Genomic DNA, 13,477 nt, shown 5'->3' with positions numbered 1-13,477 from the left:
GGAGTTGGGCACATTTTTCAGTCCCGGGCTTAAAACTTTCTGAGTTTAGTACAAATACATTTTATTTTCCCATTCTACTACCATATATTTTTTAAACTCCCTGAGTCCAGTACAAACACTATTTGGAAAGTCTCCGATAAGGGGACAGCCGTTCAAGGTTACTGAAAGCGCAGGAGTCAAAAAAATTTCTTTGTTCCCCTGCAACTTTCGGGCTATAAAAAGCAAACGCTCGCATTGTTCGGGGCCCTCTTGTATACTGTGTAAAGGAGGGACCAAGTTCGAACTTGTAGTAAAGATCCTTGCCACTTGGCTTTAAGTCTGGACTCTGGTGGTCTTCTTTGGGGAACAAACAGTCTGGGCATAACACGGTGTGATCACAGCTCACTGCAGCATCAACCTCCCCAGGTTCAGGTGATTCTCCAACCTCAGCCCCGCAAGTATCTGGGACTACAGGTGCACGCCATCACATCCAGCTGATTTCTGTATTCCTTTGTAGAGACAGGGTTTCTCCATGTTGCCCGGGCTGGTCTCAAACTCCTGGGCTCAAGCGATCCCCCCTCCTCAGCCTCCCAAAGTGTTAGGATGACGGATTACAGGAGTAAGCCACTGCATCCGGCGCTGTGAGCTATTTTAGTTATGAAGTTCTCTGAAACTCATCTTCTTCACCAGCTACATAGGATTTGACCACTTCCTGGAATTGTTGTAAGAAATGAGACTATACCATGTAGGTATTAAATAAATGTTATTTTCTCCATCTCTTCCCCTTCCTTGGGGTGCAAAGGAGGCAATCAAAGCAAACACTACATTCTTGCAACTCTCAGAAAGCATGTCACCTACCCAGATCAAGGCCCCAGGGTGCCCTGAGACATCATGACCAGCCGGAAATAGTGATGTTTTCCTGCCAAGAAACCAAGAATCAGCGCACTTAACCAGGGCACACCCATGTGGCCTGTCCTCCAATGCTGAGACGTCAGCCATTTTCCAGCCATGGCCCAGAGAGCAGGAGTCAGGAAAAGCAGAGAAAACAGCGAAACGATCTGGGCCTGGAGTTCTCAGCAAATCCTGATTCTAACCGAAAGTCATGGGAACAACTTGACAACCACTTCATGAGGTGATGTCCGAATCATTAGCAAGAAAGGCTAGGGCAGGTCATTTTTATATAAACATCTGAAGGATAAAGAGTGTAGACAAATGTCTAAAACAATGCCTAAAACGGCTGCCTACTGCCTGCTTACACAGCTTTTTCCTTCTTTAGACAAATGATAAAACATCAGCACTTCTGAATATAAATCATCTTCAATTAAGACATTTCTGTTGGAAAAGCACTTTTAGCAGGACAAACGAAATATCTGCCACTGTTCTCCAACTTGGGTCTTTCAAGGTTGGCAGGGCGATTTATTTTTGTTGATTAAACAAAATACAAATGGAAAGGGCCTAAAAATTGATTAGCCAATTAAACTCAATGATTCTCAACAATGAAATGTGCATTATTAGCTTTGCCAGAGTTATAAAAACGTCTCCGAGCTTTACTGCCATTTTCACGATTTACACCATCGATATTTGTGCTGACAGAAAGATTAAGTAAGGACTGGCTGATGCAAAATTTGTCTTCTCTTTTGCTGGAACGGAAGGAAGAGAAACGATTAAGGGCTTGGGCCATTTCAGGAAGAACATCTGCACTGCATTGGTAATTCTTGAAAGAACGATCTGGATTGAGCAAGGGAGCTGTTGTCACTCATTTTGTGTGTACTTGTTCTTTAGTAAATTACAGATTCACTAATAGGGGCCAATTTGTTGAGATGACAACAATCATAAATATCCAGATTCTTCATTTTCTCTTCTCGTTTTCCAAGGGGATGAGTGTCCAGACAGGCAGCCAACCAAATGATGGGTGTCAGATGCTTTTGCAAAATCGATCCATGCACAGAGGGGCGCCATGAGCCTATTTCAGTCCAGAACAGTTTTTCTTAATTGCCACCGTGAGGTCAAGATCACAACTGCAATAAATTTACTTACAATAGCCCAAAACCCAGGGCAGTAGAATGCTGATGCTTCCTGGTGGTCAGAGCAGGAATGTTGCTGGCTGCTAAGCATTTTTAAACTTGATTGTATATAATTGTTAATCACTGACCCATTCTCCAACCCTTCTGGGCTGGAAGATGTTGCTAGGCAACGAATTTTGCTCTAGATACTTTCTGAAAGCTAGTGAGGCAAAAACCAACTGTCAACTAAGTAAACACTAACCATTAGAGACAGGTTCAAATAAAAAAGGGATGCCTAGCTTCCTTAGAGCACACCCATCTCATGTCCTTTCTTAATGTAGACACGTATTTCCTGCGCTTACAACTCAGCAAATAAGCAATCTTAGGTTGAACTGGGGGAAATTGCCCTTTTGGTAGCTCAATTTGGCAATTCATATGGGTCAACCTAATCAGAGGCAGGTTTCCACGGTCTGTGAAATAGAAGAACTATTTTCCTCCACGAGCGTAATCATAATTGGGCCTCGCATCAATAACACATCACTTACCTAAGGCACATATTTCCTGAAATTCCTTTTATAAGAAAGAGTTGGGAGAGGCAATCTGCTGGCAAATGCCTGAATAAGAAGTCAGAGTTATTTTTCCATTTTAGACTAACACAATCTGATTTGACCGATTCTTGTACAATATCCACACATTCCCCACCTTTTCAAATGTTCAGCGACTCAGGAAAAGGAACTAAATGCTTTTTTTTTTTTGAGACGGAATCTCACTTTGTCACCCAGGCTGCGGTGCAGTGGCGCAATCTCGACTCACTGCAACCTCTGCTTCCCAGGTTCAAGCAATTCTCCTGCCTCAGCCTCCCAAGTAGCTGGCATTATAGGTGCACGCCACCATGCCCAGCTGATTTTTGTATTTTTAGTAGAGACAGGGTTTCACCATGTTGGCCGGGCTGGTCTCGAACTCTAAATGCATTTTTCTTAAATTGAGTTCAGGAACCCCAGAGGACATCCTGAAGATGAGGACAGAACTGCCAACTGCATGAAGGAAGTTCATTTAGGAGGAAAGAGGAAGGAAGGCAGCACGTTGGTATCATGGCATGATGCTATTCCCAGGAAGCAAGTGAAGTCTGCAGCTGAGAGCCTCACAGTCAAGAAATGCTAAAGAAACAGAAAGGCCCTATGTTAGTTCACAGAGTATCTCCACGAGGTTCTTAGAATGAATTACCATTGGGAGTCCAGAATAATAACCAGCTTAGGCAGTGTGTGCGCGCAGGTGATTAACCTCATTAGGAAAGAATTGGGAAAAAATTATGAGGTGAAGGGAGAACTCGCAGTGACGTTTAAGGTTAGATTACTGGCTTTATTGAGCAGGTGTAAACAGCTATGCAATTTTAATTTTTAGCAAGCAAAATGAATTGTTTCTAGGATTATTAACAATTTATAAACTAGACACATGTAAACTTTGCATTGGGCAAATGGCAAATTGCCTTAAAAAGACAATAAAAAGTTTATCATCCATTCCCAGATGAGTCCTCTTAAAATAGAACCAAGCTTTGTGTTTAGTCTGGATTTGCTTTATTACCTACTTGTAATTAAAAAGTTTAAAAAAATCAATCCATACAGAAACATGTAGAGTTCAGAGTGAACAAATCCTCATTGTCACTCCCCAGAGGTTAACTTACAATTTGTTTGCCTACTTTTTACGAAAGTCACATCCTAATCCATATCCTGGCGACTGACTTTTTCACTCAACATTATAGCATAGAAACTACTTTTAAATGGAGTCCTCTGGAACATTCAGTATTCACCAGCCAATGTGTCCTTTTTTTTCTTTTCTTTTTGTCTCTTTTGTTCAAAATAAAACTTCTTAGTTGGTAAGAATCACCCCCTACCTATGAGTTTACAACAATTTAAAGACCACCAAAACAATGATCAATTATTCATCTTTCCAAAAGCTCCAAAGCACACTGTTAGAAGCCAAAGTGTTTCAACCCCAAAGATGTGTCAAGGAAATCCAGCCCAACACAAACGCGGTGAAGGCAGTTAGCTGACATCCCAAATGCGTGGCTTCAGTTGGAATCCTAAAGGAAAGATGTCTACATCACCCAAAAAGAGATAAATGAAATCCAGAAACACCGAAGACTCAAGAAATATTAAGAGCCAACTGCTAAATTAGATTCTGAAACTATCTGCTATGCACTAGGAAAAGAATGTGATTTCTGGCCGGGCGCGGTGGCTCACGCCTGTAATCCCAGCACTTTGGGAGGCCGAGGCGGGCGGATCACAAGGTCAGGAGATCGAGACCACGGTGAAACCCCGTCTCTACTAAAAATACAAAAAATTAGCCGGGCACGGTTGTGGGCGCCTGTAGTCCCAGCTACTCGGGAGGCTGAGGCAGGAGAATGGCGTGAACCCGGGAGGCGGAGCTTGCAGTGAGCCAAGATCGCGCCACTACACTCCAGCCTGGGCGACAGAGCGAGACTCCGTCTCAAAAAAAAAAAAAAAAAAGAAGAATGTGATTTCTACAAGGACATTTTTAACCACCTGTGAAAGAAATCGTGAGCCTGCTGGGAACAAGCAACTACTGAGACAAGGAACAAAAACAGCTTCGTGAGCATTAGGACTGTCACAACTGGGCTCTGCACAACTGAGATTCCACATTGCTTCAACTCGAGAACTGCTAAACCATATTCTTTACTTGAATTCTGGAGAAAATGGTCTTAATAGCTCAATGAACAGAATTTTAAAAGCCACTTCCCCTCTCTAGACATTAGTTTTCTTGTCTATAAAATGAGAGGACTTGATTTTAAAAACTCTAAAATCTGTAACATGATGTATTCCTGTGATTCTGTTCGGTTATAATTATGTATGTGGATGGATGGATGGATGGAAGGATGGATGGATGGATGGATGGAAGGAAGGATGGATGGATGGATGGATGGATGGATGGAAGGAAGGATGGATGGATGGATGGATGGATGGATGGATGGAAGGAAGGAAGGATGGATGGATGGATGGATGGATGGATGGATGGATGGATGGATGGATGGAAGGATGGATGGATGGATGGATGGATGGATGGATGGATGGATGGATGGATGGAAGGAAGGATGGATGGATGGATGGATGGATGGATGGATGGATGGATGGAAGGAAGGAAGGATGGATGGATGGATGGATGGATGGATGGATGGATGGATGGATGGAAGGAAGGATGGATGGATGGATGGATGGATGGATGGATGGATGGAAGGAAGGATGGATGGAAGGATGGATGGATGGATGGATGGATGGATGGATGGAAGGATGGATGGATGATGGAAGGAAGGATGGATGATGGAAGGATGGATGGATGGATGGATGGATGGATGGAAGGATGGATGGATGGATGGAAGGAAGGATGGATGGATGGATGGAAGGATGGATGGATGGATGGAAGGAAGGATGGATGGAAGGATGGATGGATGGATGGAAGGAAGGATGGATGGATGGAAGGAAGGATGGATGGATGGAAGGATGGATGGATGGATGGAAGGAAGGATGGATGGAAGGATGGATGGATGGATGGATGGAAGGAAGGATGGATGGATGGAAGGATGGATGGATGGAAGGATGGATGGATGGAAGGAAGGATGGATGGATGGAAGGATGGATGGATGGATGGAAGGAAGGAAGGATGGATGGATGGATGGATGGATGGATGGATGGATGGATGGATGGATGGATGGAAGGATGGATGGATGGATGGATGGATGGATGGATGGATGGAAGGAAGGATGGAAGGATGGATGGATGGATGGATGGATGGATGGATGGATGGATGGATGGATGGAAGGATGGATGGATGGAAGGCAGAGATCTGCTGGAGTGGGACCGTACAGGCTTGTGACCAATTGTTACAGTTTTAGGAATTTTGTAGACCAGCTGACATCATACTGATAGCTTGAAATTGGCCATGATGGGAAAATTTACACCATAGAAACTGACAAAACACTACAAATCAAGCCTCTTTATTCACCTTGAGAAGCCCACTTACTAATATGCCACTGATGGAAGGGAAAAAGGAAGGGTAAGAAGGGGAGAAGAAAGATAAAGAAACAGTACCTGTAAGTGCCTACAAAGTCCTCCAAGTCGGCTGTTCCCCCGTATCTCCACATTCATACACTTCACATTTTCTCTGCCTGCAACCCTATTCCCCACTGGGATTCCCTGCCTGTTTTGCCTCTTTTAGAAAAGCCATTCCCGGCGTCTGCCCTCCACCTGAGATGCCACTACATGTGCTCTCACAGTTGCAGTGATTACCCGTCTCCAACCTCCTAGGAAATACCTACTACACAGTGCGGCCACTGTCCATTTAGTCGGCCCCACTAAAGCATCAGCTAATTCTGCACAGCAACTATGCATTTTAGCTCTTGGTGCTTAATGCCCAGCACAAAGACAGACACATGGCCACCATCCAATCAATCGATTTTAAATTAAAGCAATGGTTTTAGCTGCAAGGAAGAGCAAAAACATCTGATGATAAAAGGTTCAGCCTCCAAGAGCAGCACTTCTTCTATCCTGGTCATCACTGGGTAGCAGGAGCTACCCAAGGGCTTAAGCTTTCTGGGTCCACTTTCCCTTACATTGTGGTTTGCCATTAAATCAGTTAACCTACTTTTGTCACAAAGCAGTGCAGTGTGTCACTGGCCCACTTCATTTCTTGGCTACTCAGTGGCATCCACATGTCAGTATGAACAGTGTTTTTAAATAAAGAATTAACTGTCTCTGTCCTGGATTTACCCAAGGGAGGCTTGGGGTGCAACCTTGGGTTCTATTGCCTAATACACTAACGTGACTTGGAGCAAACTGCTTAAGCTTTCTCATCCTTAGCTACCCAATCCATTAAATGAAGACATAAGACTAGAAATAGCATAGACAAGAAAGAAATCATCACACTGCCCCATGCCAGAGTAAAGGCAGGGACACCAGCCAGCCCTGGCCTCCGCAGTGGCTGCAAATGGAGCCACACCCTTCTATCACCTTTGGAAGGCAGGAGGGAAAGTGTCTTAGTCTCCCTGGGCTGCCATAACAAAATAGCAGACTGGGAGATTCAACAACATTCATTCATTCATTCATCCATTCATTCATTCATTCATTTTTGAGACAGAGTAGTCTTACTCTGTTGTCCAGGCTGGAGTACAGTGGCACAATCTTGGCTTACTGCAACCTCCGTCTCCCAGGTTCAGGCAATTCTCCTGCCTCAGCCTTCCAAGCAGCTATTACAGGCATGAGCCCCCAGGCCCAACTAATTTTTTTGTATTTTTAGTAGAGATGGGGTTTCACCATGTTGGTCAGGCTGGTGTCAAACTGCTGACCTCATATGATCCACCACTTTGGCCTCCCAAAGTGTTGGGATTACAGGCATGAGCCACTGCGCCCGACTAACAGACATTTATTTTCTTACAGTCCTAGACACTGAAGTCCATCATCAGGGTGCTATCTGCATTGGTTTCTGGTGAGGCCTTTCTTCTTGGCTTGTGGACAGCCACCTTCTCTCTGTGTCCTCACATGGCCTCTCCTCTGTACACACAACAATAAGATTTAACCCAGATGCCAAAGGTATAGTCAACACTTCCAAGTTAAGCCATAGCTCCTTGTTGGGGTACCTGTTTCTATCCTACATCATGAACTGCTTTTACTCACACTTCTGACACCAAATGTGTGGGGTTTTTCCTTACACCAACCAATGCTCCAACTCTCTGGACGCCAACTGGAGGTCCTACAATTCAATTCAAGACTGTCGCTAACTACCCACAGCTAGCAGAGAACCTACAAGTTAAGGGCTCAGTCCCACAAGATTGCCCCCATTTCAGATACCAGCTACAAATGGAGTGCCCACACTTCAGCTTAACCAACTACAAATTCTGGAGTTCCCATGACCCTCTCCCCAGGCTCAATAATTTGCTAGAATGGCTTGCAGAACTCAGGAAAACATCTGACTTACTATTACTGGTTTATGATCAAGGACACAACTCAGAAGCAGCCAAATGTTAGAGATGCACAGGACAAGGTGTGGGGAAGGGCACTCAGCTCCCATGCCCTCTGTGGGCACACCACCTCACAGGACCAACATGTGTCCACCAACTCAGAAGCTCTCTGAATTCTGTTGTTTAGAGATCTTATGGCATGAGTGAGTAAATCATTGGCCATTGATGATTAATTCAATCTCTCACCCCTCTCTCCTCTCCCTAAGGAGAGGATGGAGCTGAAAGTTTCAACCCTCTAATCACATGGTTTGGTCTTTCTGGAGACCAGCCCTCAGCCCGAAGCTATCAAGAGGTCCCCAGTGTACAAAAGGAAGACATTCTACCACTCCAGAGATTCCAAGCGTTTGGAGAACTGTGTGCCAGGAACTGGGAAAAAGTGTATATGCGTGTGTGTATACATATGTACATATATATACACATATGTATTTACATACATATATACACATATGTATTTACATACATATATATACACATATGTATATTTTTTTCTTACCATAACAATCATCCTTTTTTTTTCTTTTTTTTTTTGAGATGGAATCTTACTCTGTCACCCAATATGGAATGCAATGGCGCCATCTCGGCTCACTGCAACCTCCATCTCCTGGGTTCAAGTGATTCTCCTGCCTCAGTCTCCCAAGTAGCTGGGATTACAGGCTCCTGCCACCATGCCCAGCTAATTTTTGCACTTTTAGTAGAGACAGGGTTTCACCACATTGTCCAGGCTGGTCTCGAACTCCTGACCTCAGGTGATTCACCCACCTCGGCCTCCCAAAGGGCTGTGATTACAGGTGCACACCCAGCCCATCACACCCATCTTAACCAGAAATTCTGCCTTGCACACCAACCTAAAGATGGTACCCTCTTGTCACCTAGGCTAAATCAGCCTGGCATGAGGGAATCAAGAAAGGGCTTATTTTCTGGCTCTGAGGCAGTCCCAGTTTGTTTTGTTTCTGTCTGGTGATGGCTTCTGGTGGGAGGTTGGAGGAGAGAGCGCAGAGTGGGAGCCCAGAAGCACAACAGAAGGGTGATGCAATATGCAAGCTGACGCTCAGGACACGCCCACCTGCCTGCCCATGTGCATCTGGTAAAGTGAATTTGAAGCTTGCCAGTCCTCAGCTGAACCAGAAGCACCCCCAGTCAAGGCCAACGTAACACTGAAAATAGCGTGGGAGCCCTTGGCAGTGACCCAGAGCAATGTAAGAGATTATAAGAAGAACAGATACCATTTACTGAGTAGCTACTGTGCCAGGCCCTGGGCACTGTGTGTATATAATCATTGTCAAACTGGTAATGAACGTGTTCTGCCCATTTTACAGATGAGGATACAGAGGCTCAAATACTAGGTGACTGCCCCAGGCCACACAGCCAGTAAATGAAGGACACAAACCCAAGTGTATCTGGCTGCAAAGGCCATGGTCTTGGCATCACACCATGGCGGGCTGTCTCTCTGGCTCCTTCCATGAAGTCCTCAGATTGATGTTTAGAAAGAAGGAGATATTTCATAAACATAAGCAAACATAAGTAGGCCAAAACTAACAGGACTTGCAGCAAATGGTGCTGCAGTCCCCACCACCATGGGATCAAGCACCCTCCCACTCCTTTGTTTTATGAAATCTGAGGTCTTGAAAAGACACATACGCACTGCACCCCACGCTTCAACCCGAGAGATTCAGTGTGTAAAAGACAGAGTGGGTCTTGTGCCAAGAAGTTGGAGCCAGTTTATTTTAGTCTCAATGTTAAGACAGCCAGCACCAGGTTGAGGCTGAGAAATGCTCCTTCTAATTAAAACTTTATTTTCAAACACATGTCACAGTTTCGACATGGTGAGACTCATTTTTTGCTATGTGGATTTCTAAGAGTAGAAGCAGCTGCTTCTACTGACAGTCTCTTCCATTCATTTCGGGACAACCAGAGGATCCCAAGGGGCCAAGATTGGTTTTATATGCAGGGCAGGAGCAATGTGAGCTCTGCTAGCACTCAAGATACCTACAAAATCAAGAAAAATGAGACTATCATCAATCTAGTTGATATCGCAAGAGGCACTGCTTCATGACAGAGTCCATGCATCCAGTTGAGGAAAAGCCTGACAAATCTGCACATAGGACCACAGACAATGTCCCTTGTCCCCATCTGGTAGGGTCCAATATGAGGAACACCCAAGCAGATCTGAGGCAACCTTGGAAAAAGGGAGTGAACCAGGGCATCATGGAACCCTGGTCATTGCCGGAAAAGGAGTCAGAAAATCCACTGCCATAGGCTGAAATGTTAGGTCCCCTGCAGAACTCACACTTTCAAATCCTCGCCTGAAATGTGATGGCCTTTGAAAGGTGATCAGCCATAAGGTGCAATCCTCACGTATGGGATTAGTGCTTTTATAAAAGAGACCCCAAAGAACTCCCTCACCCTTCTACCACGTGAGAACACGGCAAAAGTTGGCTGTCTATAAGCCAGGAAGCCAGCCCTCACCAGACACAAATCTGCTGGCTCCCTGATCCTGGACTTCCTACCAGAACTGTGTTGTTTATATGCCACCCAGTCTATGGTATTCTGCGACAGCAACCCAAACAGATGAAGACACCCACTAAGAACACTGTACCCCAACTGCCTGTCACTAGAGTGTCCCCCACAGGACTCCACAAAGAGGCTTCCGGGGTGGGGACTGTGTGAGCTTTGCTCCCTGGTCCATCTGCAGGCACATACCTGCAGGTATGAGCTCAATACGTCAACACCTGCTGGTTGAACTAGCACCATGGAGCTAGCACTGTGGGTGGCCTCCAAATCCAGCTTGCCTCTGCCTCCAGGGCAGGGACATTACTTAAACAGCAGCTCTTAACCAATGTGAAAATCAGGAAGAAACACACAAAGAAAGGACTGAGGAAGCCTGAAAGAGCAAACTACTATGGGTTTCAAATCTTTTGCCCACCACTTTCTAGTAGTAAACCTACTCAAGGCCCAGTTATTAAAGCAGGCCCCAAAGTCCACAGCACTGTGCGTCCTATAATCTCAGTATCCTGCTCATCCAGGAAGGGGGGCCTGATAGACTTTTTAGGACCCTGACCCCAGCCATAGCCATCTTCACGTTCTGAGGCTCCCTCAGTACAGCCAGTGCTATCACCTAAATGTTTGTGTCCCACCTCTCCAAATTCCTATCTCCATGAAATCCTAGCCCCCTAGGTGATGGTATCAGGAGGTGGAGCCTTTCGGAGGTGACTGGGTAGAAGGGCAGAGCCCCTGTGAATGGGATTAGTGCCCTTATAAAAGAGGCCTCAGAGTACTAGCCAGTCCCTTCCACCATGTGAGGACTCAGTGAGAAGACAGTCTTCTATGAACCAGGAAGCAGGTCTTCACCAGACACCAAATCTGCCAGTGCCTTGATCTTGGACTTTCCAGCCTCCAGAACCATGAGCCATAAACTTCTGCTCTTTATAAATTACCCAGTTGTGAATAATTTCTATTCTTTCAGGGCAGCAAAACATAGACTAAGACAAGCACCAGTCGTAGCATTAACACATCCACACAGGAACAGAGACTGAAGAGCAAGTCTAGAGCACCACGCTGTCTTCCCACAAACCAGGGCACGCCTCACTCCATGGCTCGCACACATTCCAACTGGTCCCCAGAAAGGAGCCCCAGGGGCTTCTCAGGCATGGGCTATTCTCACCCTCACATCTTACAATGGAGAACATAAAATGACTCTGACACCAAGAGGCGGCACTACTCGGGGGACAATTTATAACTCACTGCAGCATTTTCTAGGAGCCTATAAAATTCACGTGCTAATCCCAAGACAAAAAAATGAAAACATTTAATGCACTGTTGCATGAGAGTGTGGAGAGAGGAGACAGAGAGAAAGCAAAACACAAACTCTGGGATAACAGATCAAAATTCAGACCTGGAATCTCCAACACCTAATGACCATATTCTCTCTGTTGGACTCCAGTAGCCACCATTGTGTCAGGAACCTCAATAAGCTCTCACATCCTCAGAGACAGCCTACCCTCCAGAGACAGCACACTCCTGAAGGGAGTGGCTTGCACAGCTTGTGTCCCAGGGAAGCAGCAAGGTGCCAACAATTCCAACACCACCACCACCAACAGCCACTGGGTACCAACCAGGGCCGGATACTGGTCTAAGCCCCCACGTGTATGAGCACGCTGAAGCCTCGCACCTGCCTGAGGGGTATGTGCTACTAAAGTCCATACTCTGTAGAAGAGGAAACCCAGGCACGAAGAGACTGAGTTCCCTTTACAAGGTCACAGTCCAGCTGCAGAACCTTTCCTCTTAGCTCTACACCCCGCCTAACCACATGTTCGCAGGGCCTGGTTCTCTGATTCCCTGATTCCGAGCAACTGTCTTCACATACACGATCTGCTCCCCTGTTGGGCTCAGGAACAAGCTGCACGCCCTTGAGTGGAAACCAACAGCACATCCCATCCCTCTACCACCTGATGATTCACCATTCAAAACCAGTTCTTACCCACAATAAAATATGAACTGTTGGGAGGGAGGTGCCATGGGGCACTGTGAAACCGGTGTCCCTGTAGGAGGACTGGGAGTCCCAGCCATCCAGCACTGGAACACAGTACACTTTCCACTCTGGATCATCCCAGGGAAAAAAATGAGAACCCGCACCCTCTGAGAGCCAGTCAGCGGCCCCCAAGGAACTCCCTACCATCCCTCTGAAAGCCAGCCGCACCACCGTCATCCTGCCCTCATGTCTGAGGCTGCATTCAAAACCTGGAGCAGCAGAAATGACGATCCTGCTATTCTGTGTCATCCTACAGGGTCAGAACGAGGCGGGGGAAAAGGGTGTGTCAGCAGCTCCAGCAGCCTGCCCCTCCCTGGGCAGCAAGATTTACAAAGCACTTCATTTAGGTCTGACAAATATTCTGTGTCCTGAGCTGCTGCTCTGGGCTCGGTTGTGCTTTTTCACATTCAACTGCTCCTCAGTGACCACTGCCCAGTCACTCATGTCACGGGCTTGGCAGCCAGGCTCAGGTGGAAACTTCCTGCATCCACCCTTTCCACTAAGGAGGGGAACAGGCTGGACCATCCTTCCTGATGGAAGCCCAAGGTCCAGTAAAGCCTGGTGGTCTTGATATGGAGCAGTCCCAGGACAGAAGAACTTTGTCCACAGCTTGGGACGTAATGAGAGTCACATCACCACTCGGGTCTTCGGATGTCACATGAGGGAGCACTGAGACTTTTCTGCTGTGTGGCCGCTTCGCCCAAAGCAGAGGGAAGGGAGATACAAAATTATACCTGTATTCTGTGTGATCCTCATATGTACAGACAGAAAAAAGAAAAGGAAGGGGAGGAAGGGGAAACGAGAGGTGTATTAGTCTGCTCTCACGCTGCTAATAAAGACATACACGAGACTGGGTAATTTACAAAGGAAAGAAGTTTCATGGACTCAGTTCCACATGGCTGGGGAGGCCTCACAATCATGGCGGAAGGTGAAGGAGGA

At 46.1% G+C, this 13,477-nt stretch overlaps 2 protein-coding genes across 34 annotated transcripts in view; one reads left to right on the top strand and one right to left on the bottom strand.

Annotated features, from left to right (window-relative positions):
- The window catches only part of SOD1 (superoxide dismutase 1), a 1,049,346-nt gene that overhangs the window by 852,498 nt on the left and 183,371 nt on the right, over window positions 1-13,477 (top strand). The window contains exon 1 of one of the 29 annotated variants that reach the window (XM_050786091.1): window positions 11,032-11,042. The exons of the other annotated variants lie outside the window; for them this stretch is intronic. The gene's annotated coding sequence lies outside the window, so the exon portion shown is untranslated. Of the gene's footprint in view, window positions 1-11,031; window positions 11,043-13,477 lie in introns of those variants that run through there. 29 annotated transcript variants of the gene reach the window in all.
- TIAM1 (TIAM Rac1 associated GEF 1) overlaps window positions 1-13,477 on the bottom strand; it is a 1,375,699-nt gene that overhangs the window by 1,290,109 nt on the left and 72,113 nt on the right. The window lies entirely within an intron of this gene.

Source organism: Macaca thibetana, chromosome 3 (assembly GCF_024542745.1).
Source record: "Macaca thibetana thibetana isolate TM-01 chromosome 3, ASM2454274v1, whole genome shotgun sequence".
NCBI classification, from domain to species: domain Eukaryota; kingdom Metazoa; phylum Chordata; class Mammalia; order Primates; family Cercopithecidae; genus Macaca; species Macaca thibetana.
The sequence above is the reverse complement of the archived record's forward strand: the minus strand, read 5'-3'. Positions and strand labels throughout refer to the sequence as shown.